The following is a 10318-nucleotide window of genomic DNA, read 5'->3' as shown; positions in this document are numbered from 1 at the left end:
ACTATTAACGCAGCTATTATAATTCTTAATATCTTCTACTCTAAAGCTCTAAAGTTAGTAATAGTCTAGAGGCTATTAGTATTATGTTTTATATAAGTTCTTCTTATTACTTTATAGATATAGGTATATATAAAAAAGTATAACTATACCTAGTTTACCTAAACGTATTTTTATATTATAGCTAACTCTAAGTTTAATTTTAGATTTTTTAAGTAGTATTTACTTTATTACGTAGCCTACGCTATTTAGTATAGACTCTTACTACCTAGTGTCTATAAAATCTTTATAAATATACTACTACTATACTCTTAGTATCTAGTAATAGTATATATACTTTTGCTATCTACTAGACTAGAAGCTATAAGAATATAGTAGTAGATATTAGATCTATATATCTAGATATTACTATCTCTAGAACGTACGTAGGCTATATTAATAAGTATTATACATAATACTTTATACGCTTCTAAACCTCTAGCCTATAGTTTAAATCTAACACTATTATATTATACTATAATAAGCTTAGAGGCTCTTAGAGAATTTATCTATATATAAACTAGAAATACTAAAGAAAGTATCTTTAATTTCTCTTTTATAAAAGGTAAACATCTCTTTTCTAAGATACTTAAAAGCTAAGATCTACGCTAGAAATTTAAATAGCTAAGAAACTAATTATATAGTAATGTAGTGTAGAATATTATATATTAAAAATAGATAGTAGATATATCTAAAGTTACTAAGCTTAATATTAGAATTATGCGTAATATAATAGAAAATAAAGTACGCTTAGTAGAAAAGACTTCTAAAGAGCTTACTATAGAAAAAGCTCTTAAAGACGCTAAACGCAAAGCTAACCTTATTATATACTACTAGCGCTTTTTTAAAAAGTAGTATATATTAATACTTAGAGTAATATAACTAAAGGCTTCTTATTAGATTTTACTATTATATTACTTTAATATTATTAATAATAACGTCTACGTCTAGAATACTACTTAGAAACTACCTCTTAATAATAATAGCTATATATTATTTAACTATACCTTTAATAAAAACACGCCTAATAAGATTATTCTAAAGAAACTAAAGCTACTTCTCTTTAAGCTAACTAATATAATAAGCTATACTATAATTCTTAGAGTTAATAGCTTTAGTAGTTATAGAAAATTATATACTATAGCTTACGTACTTAGAGCTATTAGTTAGTAACTTTTAGTCTTTCTAGTAGAATCTTTATAAGTTATAGTTAAAGTATTCTAGTCTTTAGGTAGTAATATAAATCTACTTAATATTTCTATTATAAATATATAAAGTCTATAGAAAACTAGTTTAAAGCTAAGGTATCTAGATAGTACTTAAGATTTTAGGTAAGAATACCTACTTTATATTATTAGTAAGCTGCCTACATTCTATACTCTACTAGTAGAGATAGTAAGCTTCTATAATTAAAGTTAGACTTAAAATAATATAATATCTTCTTATATATACCTTATTATTCTCGTGTATATTACGTTTAGTAGACTAATATCTACTTTTTATTTACTAGATATAGCTAGTAGTAAGCAAAGTAACTAGGTAGAAGGCGTACTAACCTTATAAGATAGACGTATAAGTATTATTAACATAAGTTATATATATATATATCTATTACTAGAAGTAGTAATCTCTAGTATAAAAAGAATAGCTAGAGAGTTATTAGTAAGTTAAAGTATACTAACGCCTACTTTCTACGCTATACTTATAATTATATCTAGATTAGAACTCTTATCTAAGAGCTTATAATAAAGCTAAATGCTATACTTATTATACTCTTCTATACTAGCGTATATATATAATATAGTATAGCTATTAGACTAACTTTTACTACTATACACTATATACACTAGGTAAGACGTAGGCACTAGAAGCTAGCGCTTAGTAGTCTTAAGGTAAGAGGCTCTAGATATTAAGACGTACTACGTAGATTATTTTAAAAAAAGCTTTTAAAGTTATTTAACGCACTAAACTCTTTAGGTATACTAGATAGCTTATATAGATTACGTAGGTGTCTCTATAAGATAACTACGCTATTTTATAGTAAGTAGATTATAAAAAGCTTTCTAAAAGATATCTAAGAAGGTAATATACTATTATAAAAGTTATATATAGTAGTAATTAGGTTAGCGCGTAAGCTTAATCTTAGAAGGTAAGTAGTAGATATTAGGTTTAGTAGTATTATAGGTAATATTACTAGCTATTATGTAAATAGTAGCCTAGAAGTAGATAATATATAAAGTAGATAATAGATTATATAAGTAGTATATCTTATAGTAAGTGTATTATAAAGATATATTAAGACTTTATAGATATTATATACTACGCTTTATAGTAAACTAGCTATAAGTTACTAGTAGTAGAAACGTAGATAATACCTAGATTACTATTAATATTAAGGTAGGTATTAAATTAGGCTGTTAACGCTAGTAAATTATAAGTAAAGTAAGATAGTAAATGCGTAAGTATAGCGTTTTATACCTAGTTATATATAATAGTTTAGGCTAGACAGACTTACCTACGTAGTAGAAGTATATTTAAGAAAGTTAAGCTTAGTAACCTTAGAAGACTATTAAAGAATATAGTAACTTATTACTTTCTATATTCTTTCTATTAGTGCCTTTACCTTCTAGTATTTATTATAGTAGATTACGTAAGGCTAGCACTATAGCTAAGAAATATAAGTATACGCGTGTAGTAGCTCTATAATCTTAAGAGTTTCTAGTTAGTAGTAAGTTTTACTATAATATTTTTTATTATAACTTTAACTAATAGTTAGCGCTTTAGACTACTAAGATACTATAGTAATTAGAATCTTTATCTTTTATTACTATATACTTTAAGTATCTACTTTATTCTAGCTTTAATACGTAATTACGTATACCTATTTAAACCTTTAATAGAGTTACTATAATAGATAATATAGAGGTAGCTATTATTATAGTAAGTCTAACTATACTCTTTACCTTTTATATAATATAACTTAATTAACTTATCTCTTAGCTTATAATACTAGATATAGGCTCTTTATTTATATATTCTACTATCTCTCTTATATACGCTATAGAATCTATAATTACTATTATATAGTATACTACTTTTATAATATATAGAGTAAGAAACGTGCGCTAGAAAGAGCTTACAGAGTTACTATGTAAGACCTAGAGATATGCGCTTAAATAAGTATTACTTATTATAAGTACTATTATAAGTACTATAACCTATATATCTTAGTGCTATAGTAAAGCTTAATAATCTATAGAAATATTATATCTTAGAGTAAAGTACTTTATAGCTCTTTGCGTTAGAGCAGGCATTATAGTGTAATTCTAACTTAGTTACTACTCTAGATAAAGTAATAAGTTTTTTAATAGTTATACTATATATTAAGTTATTAGTAAGACTAGCTAAGACTTTATTTTAAATACACGTTAGTCTTATAGCATTTTAATATATAGTTTCTATAGTTTTAATAGTTTTTATAAATATAGTAGTAGACTAAGGCTTACTTTTAGATAGTAACGTTAATAGTACACGTAGTATTAACTTATAATCTATTAACTTTTAGTCTTTAATAGCCTAACTACTAGAATAGAAAGATAATACTTATATATTATTCTTCTAATATCTAACCTAGAGATTTAACTTTAAAGTTCTATAATTCTAATACCTCTATAGTATACTATATAGACTATTAAGATTTATAGTAAGCGCTTTATTTCTAAAGAGTATATATAGATACTTATAGACCTTACCTTCTAGTAGGCTAAATATTTTTAGCTTAGAGCGTATAGTAGGTTTAAGAAAAGACATCTCTAGAAAAGAGTAAAAGATTTTGTTACTCTCTAATAGTAGTATAGTTTATCTCTTATATAACTTACTTTATTACATACTATTATTATTATAAAAACTATATAAATATAACTTATCTAGTATAATAGTCTAATCTAACTAAAGTATAATAAGCTAATTAATAGATAGCTCTTTATTTTATCTAGAGTAACTACTAGTTAAAGCTATATATAAGAAGTTATGTAAGCTATAAGTAAGTATAGATATTATTTAGATATTTATAAGTTTAAAGAAAGTAAACGTATAGCGCTTTTAGTATTACTTTAAGACTTTATAAACTAGAAACTTAAGAAGTATATACTTAGAACCTTTTAGAGACCTCTAAAAGAGTAAAATAGAAAGAACACTACTTTACTTAAAATTATACTAGTTATTTCTTTTCTATATATACTTAATAAATACTATATTTATACTTAGATTATCTAGTAATAGAATATATACGTGCTAGCTAAGCTTCTAGCACTAGCTATTAAGCCTAACACTAAATATATTAGTAAAGTGTAGAGTGTTTCTAGACGCGTATTCTTCTAAAATATTATTATTTATTATACTATACTTATTATCTAGAACTTTACTATTATAGAAACTAGTAACCTTCTACTTATAATAAATTCTAAGTCTAGTAAGTTTTCTATAAGATCTTATAGTTTTAGCAAATATCTAAGATATAACTAATAAGTCTAGATTAATTTTAGTAGGTAGTGTTATATTAGGCTTATTTAGTAGTATATTATACTTATAACTTTTCTTATTTAAGAGTGTTATATTATAAGATACTACCTATCTAGTATAGATTCTTAAGATATTCTCTTACTAATAAAAAAGAAAGTGCTAATTATAGATTTTATCTAACTATTTTAGCTTATACGTTTTTCTTACTTTATACTTAATAAGATATCTAATCTTATCTTTATAATCTTAAAGAATAAAGTCTATTATTAGAGGCTCTATAGTATTATAGACTATACTTATCTAAATCTTAGAGTAATATTCTAGAAATTTAGCTAGCAATGTAATACCTTCTTAACTTACTATAAAGAAGAGTAAAACTATATAATAGAGGCTAGTTAAGGTTATATTAGAGACTAATACGTACTAGCCTATAAATATAATATAGTTACTTAGATTAACGTACTATAATTTATTCTTAGTAGTAAAGTTAATTCTTATAATTACTTTATAAACGTTTTCTTTATAAATAGTAAATAGAGCTAGTAATTAATAGATATTATTAACTACTGTCTATGTTATAGAACTATAGTTAACTAGACTAGATAATTTACTATAAATTTAAGTAGTTTTAATACTATAAGTCTATATAGAGATTACGTAATAATATTAAGAAGAAATAATATATAAAAAGCGCATAAGCCTAGAGTACTTAATAATATAGAAATAGAGCTACTATCTAACGTTTTTGTTTAAAGTAGTTTTAGTATTAAACTAAAATACTTTTAATAGGCTTAAGTAAACCTTATTTCTATATACGTAAGATACTATACTTATAGTATTGTAAAGTAGAAATTTATTAAAAGAATTAATAATAAGCTCTCTATTAACGTTGCTACCTTCTAGATCTATAATATATAGCGTTAGTTACTTACTAATAGATAAAGATATAGATATTTACCTATTAGGTACTAAATCTTAATTATATGCTTTGCGTGCCTAATATAGTAAATTAAATCTAGTATATAGTACGTTTTATACTCTCTAATCTAGCTAGATAGCGCTAATATTCTCTTAGTAAAACTAAGCTTTAATAAATTATGTTATCTTTCTTCTATCTTGTGTACGCTAGAAGGTCTAGCAAGAACTAGATTATTATATTTATCTATTTATATAGCTAGGTAAAGAAAAGAATACATCTTAAACTAAGGTATAGTCTAGTTTAGGTTAATTATTATAGTTATAGGTACTTTAGTAGACGTTATAATTACTATACACTTTAAGTACTACTAGATTTCTAAGGCTAGCAGAGCAAACCTTAGAATAGTCTACTTTATCTAGATATCTAGGTATTAATTAATAAGCTAGTCTTATTAGTTTAATTAGTAGCGTTTATTTAAATATTAACTATATCTATAGTGTCTTAGGTATAAATAATAAAAATCTAATTACTCTACTTATAGAGCTTTAGAAATTGCAAGAGCTATTAAAAGTAGAAAATCTAATTAGCTAATTAAAGCTTCTATTCTATTAGCTACGTAATTACTATAAGTATAGAGGTTAGTGTTTTGTAAGTAGCTATCTTAACAAAATCTAATTACTACTTTCTAGTAGGCTAGAAAGTAGAGTAGCTTAAATCTATCTAGAAACTAGCTAATTATAATTTTAGAAAAAGCGCTTTCTAGAAAAGTTTAGTAATTACTACTATTAAGAGTATATACTACCTTAGTGTAATTAAACCTACCTATAGATAGGTAGAAAGATAGCCTACTATATAGAAAGCTCTTTCTAAGCTTTTCTCTAAGCTTTATAGAAAACGTAGTATTATTAAACTATACTACTAACTATATTACTTTTAATTAGAGATACCTACTTATCTACTTATACTAAGGTATTTACACTACCTAGGTAGTATGCTACTTTCTCTTAGCTAGATTAACTAGGTATATTATAACTATAAGCACCTTAGATTAGTTAGAGTTATTTTAACTTATTAAGAATACCTTAAGTAATATAGAAATTCTAGATAGTATAAAGCGCTACTTAGAGTAGAACCTATTATAGGTAAATATATCTTTACGTTATAAACTACAAAGTACTAATTTTTACTAGTTCTAGAACATTATTCTAGGCCTTATTCTAGAAGATAATAGTAAGAAGCTATAGTTATTAGAAATAAGAAATCTACTATAGCTTATTAATAACTATATATAATATAAAGAAATATAAGAGTAAATAACTACTTTATAAGCCTCTAGCTCTATTCTACTATTTTCTAACTACTTAAACCTAAGATATTACTAGCTATTGTTTATTAAGTATCTATCTCTAATAACATTAAATATAGCTAGAGCTATTAATAGAGTATTAAAGCTCTTATATTACTCTAATCTATACGTAGATAAAAAAGGTAATACTTAGGTAGGCTATAAAGTAGAGATAGAAGGTCTCTACTTTATTATTACTTAGTAAGTAGTATAAGATAAGCTTCTAAGCTTTGTAATTAATAAACTAGGTAAATATCTTAATACTATAGAATCTAGGCTAGCTAAGATACTAGTATTAGAGCTATTACTAACTAAGAAGATAGAACTATAGTAAGTAAAAATATAGAAAGATTATAATACTAAGCTACGTAAAGCGCTTATAGCCTTCTATAATACTATTATTAGAGAAAAGAATATTTAGAAAGAGGCTTAGAGAAAGGCGTTAAGAAAGTATAATATAGATAAGAGAGTAAGTAGTAAGGCTAAGCGCTTACGCTAGAAATATTATAGAAGAAAAGAATAGTGTAGTATTAAAGAGTATATATATATAGATAGTAGGTAAGCTAGTAAGAAGGTTTAATAGATCTTATATTTACTTAGAAAGACTTAATAGAGATTACCTATCTAAGTACAAAAGTAATAGAATTTCTCTATAGAATAGTTAAAGCTTAATATATATACTATATCTACTATTATTATCTTTAGTATTATAGTTCTTATTATCTAGGCTATCTTTAATAAACTATACTAGCTAATCTAACTACTTTAGAGATACGCTTACCTTACTATAGCTCTTAGTAATATATACGTCTTTCTAAGTATTAAGATTTCTAAAAGTTAGCTTATTAGGTATTCTATAATACTTCTTACCTAGACGTTAGATATACTAATATATTTACTAACCTAGATTACTAAGTGCTTTTATATAATATACGTAGCGCGTTTTAATAAAACTCTAGCTAGAGATATTAAGAAAAGAAATATAGTATAGTTCTAATATATTAGGTAGACTCTAACTAGAAAGTAATATTAAAAAACTAAGATAATACTAATAGATACTACTTATAATTATCTTAAATATAAAAAGCGCTTAGAGTAATATATAAAAGCTTTAAATAAATATTAATTAAAGTAATATATAATAATAAAAGAGAGAGAAAATATTACGATAGTATTAGTAGAGTAGAGAGAATAGTTATATATAGTAAAGCGCCTACTCTCTAAGCTAGGTAAAAGTAGAACTAGAATAAGAATAAACGTACTAGTAGAATTATTAGATTACGCACGCTATAGTAGGTATATATTATATATATAATAACTTAGGCTACTAGATCTTCTACTACTAAAGCGCTTATATAATAATAGATGCGTAATACAACTAGCGTTAAATCTAACTTTACTTAGTAAAATATAGCTCTAAAGCCTCTTTAGTAAGATAATAGATAGTAATTAGGCTAAGAATATAGAATATACTTAGAATAAGAAAGAAGAGTATAATAAATATAACTACTATTTAAACTAGTTACTATATAGAGACGTTAGTAGTAATAATAGTATCTACTTCTATGTAGGTAAACTTACTACTCTCTAGTATATTACTAGCTAAGTATTAGAATACTATAGTCTTATTAGAAGAGTAAAAGTAATACACTATATAAGAAAATATAGAATAATAATAAGTATTATATTATACTATTACTAACTAAACTAAGGTATGCAACTACTAAAGTATCTAGATATAACTATAATAGCGCAAAAGAAGACTAGGCTCTAGCCTAAGTTATTAAACTACGTATAGAAATCTAGCGCTAATAAAGATTAGGTATAGTACACTATACTTATATAGAGTTAGAAATCTACTTTATATAACTCTATATACGTAAGAACTAAATAAGTTAAATAGCTATCTTATTTATACTTAAATACATAATTAAACTATATTCTTAGAATAGTTATACTATAATAACGTAGCTATTTCTATTAATACTTTAGGCCTTAAACACGCTTTATAAAGTTATAGATACTATATTTAGACTAGCGCACTAGTATAAAGAGAAAGACTTTATAAAGTATTAGATATAGAGCGCTAAAGTTAGGTAGCTAAGTTAATTTTTATAATACGTTAAAACTAATAAGAAGACTAGTATATTAGCTTTACGTGTAGGCCTACGTCTATATAAACTTTTAGTATCTATAATAGTTCTTATAGATTTAGCTTCTCTAAAGATAGAGAACTTATAACTAGATTATATTTAAGATTATAAATATATATAAATAGAGATTTATTTTATAGAATAAATAGCTTATATCTTTTCTCTAGATATAGAGAAGCTAGTTAATAAAAGAGATATAGAAAGAAAGATAAACTAAATAGACTCTAGCACGTTAGAGTAGATATACTCTATACTCTCTATAGCTCTTAACCTCTCTTTAGACTAGTATACGTACTACTATACTACTTCTTAGTTATAGCTTATACCTAAGAGTAGAACACTAAGATAATTCTTGCTACCTTTAATAACTAAACTCTTATACTAATATCTTAAAGACTAAAAGAGCTATTTTAATAGTATAATATTACTTAGAGTATAGATAGTAGTTACTTAGTAGCTAATACTATATATAAATACTAAACTTATACAGCTTCTCTTCTAACTATATAACGCTTTTATATATCTTTAACTACTACTTACTATTTATTACGTAAGTACGTATCTTATTATAATACTATAATAGTATATTACTAATCTAAAATATAATTATAAGAAAGGCTTACTTTTAATATATATTAACCTTTCTAGCTCTATCTACTAAACGCTTAATTTTATTAAGGCTAATAATAAATATAGTACGTGTAATATCTAGAAAGGTATTTAAGATCTTAACTAATAGTTTAGAGTCTATAGCTACTTCTTTAGTACTTATATAGCGCCTATTCTAGTATTACTTTATAGCGTTAAACTAGAAGTTATATATAGTACTAGAGTAGTACCTATTAACTTTAAAATTATAGATAAGTCTAAGAAAAGGTATTAATAATCTAGCTTTAAGGTAATAGTAGACTTTATTAGGCGTAAGCATAGCGTAAAGATTAGAATTTACTAGTATATATAGTAGATTACTAGGCAAGTTACTTCTAAGTAAAGGTTAATAGTTATCTAGACTAATAAAAGCTACGCTACTAGCGTTATAGAGATAGCTATATATCTTTATAAATTAGTATTAGCTAGTAAAGCGTATATTAGAGTTAATAACTTACTACTAAGCTATATAATAGTATAATAGCTAAGGTAATATAAGAAGTTACCTACTAGTAAAGTTATTCTTATAATATAGATACTATACTAGAGAGACTAAAGTGTAAAACTTAAGTAAGGTACAAAGATAGATCTAAGGCTAGAGTTAGTACGTAGAGAAGAGGTAGATATAGTATAGAGCTAATAGAACGTAATAAAGAGTAACGCAATAATAATACACTACTCTACTACTTATATAAG

Source organism: Alternaria triticimaculans (assembly GCF_023758025.1).
Source record: "Alternaria triticimaculans strain BMP 0046 chromosome Unknown scaffold_5, whole genome shotgun sequence".
NCBI classification, from domain to species: domain Eukaryota; kingdom Fungi; phylum Ascomycota; class Dothideomycetes; order Pleosporales; family Pleosporaceae; genus Alternaria; species Alternaria triticimaculans.
This window is presented reverse-complemented; position numbering follows the sequence as displayed.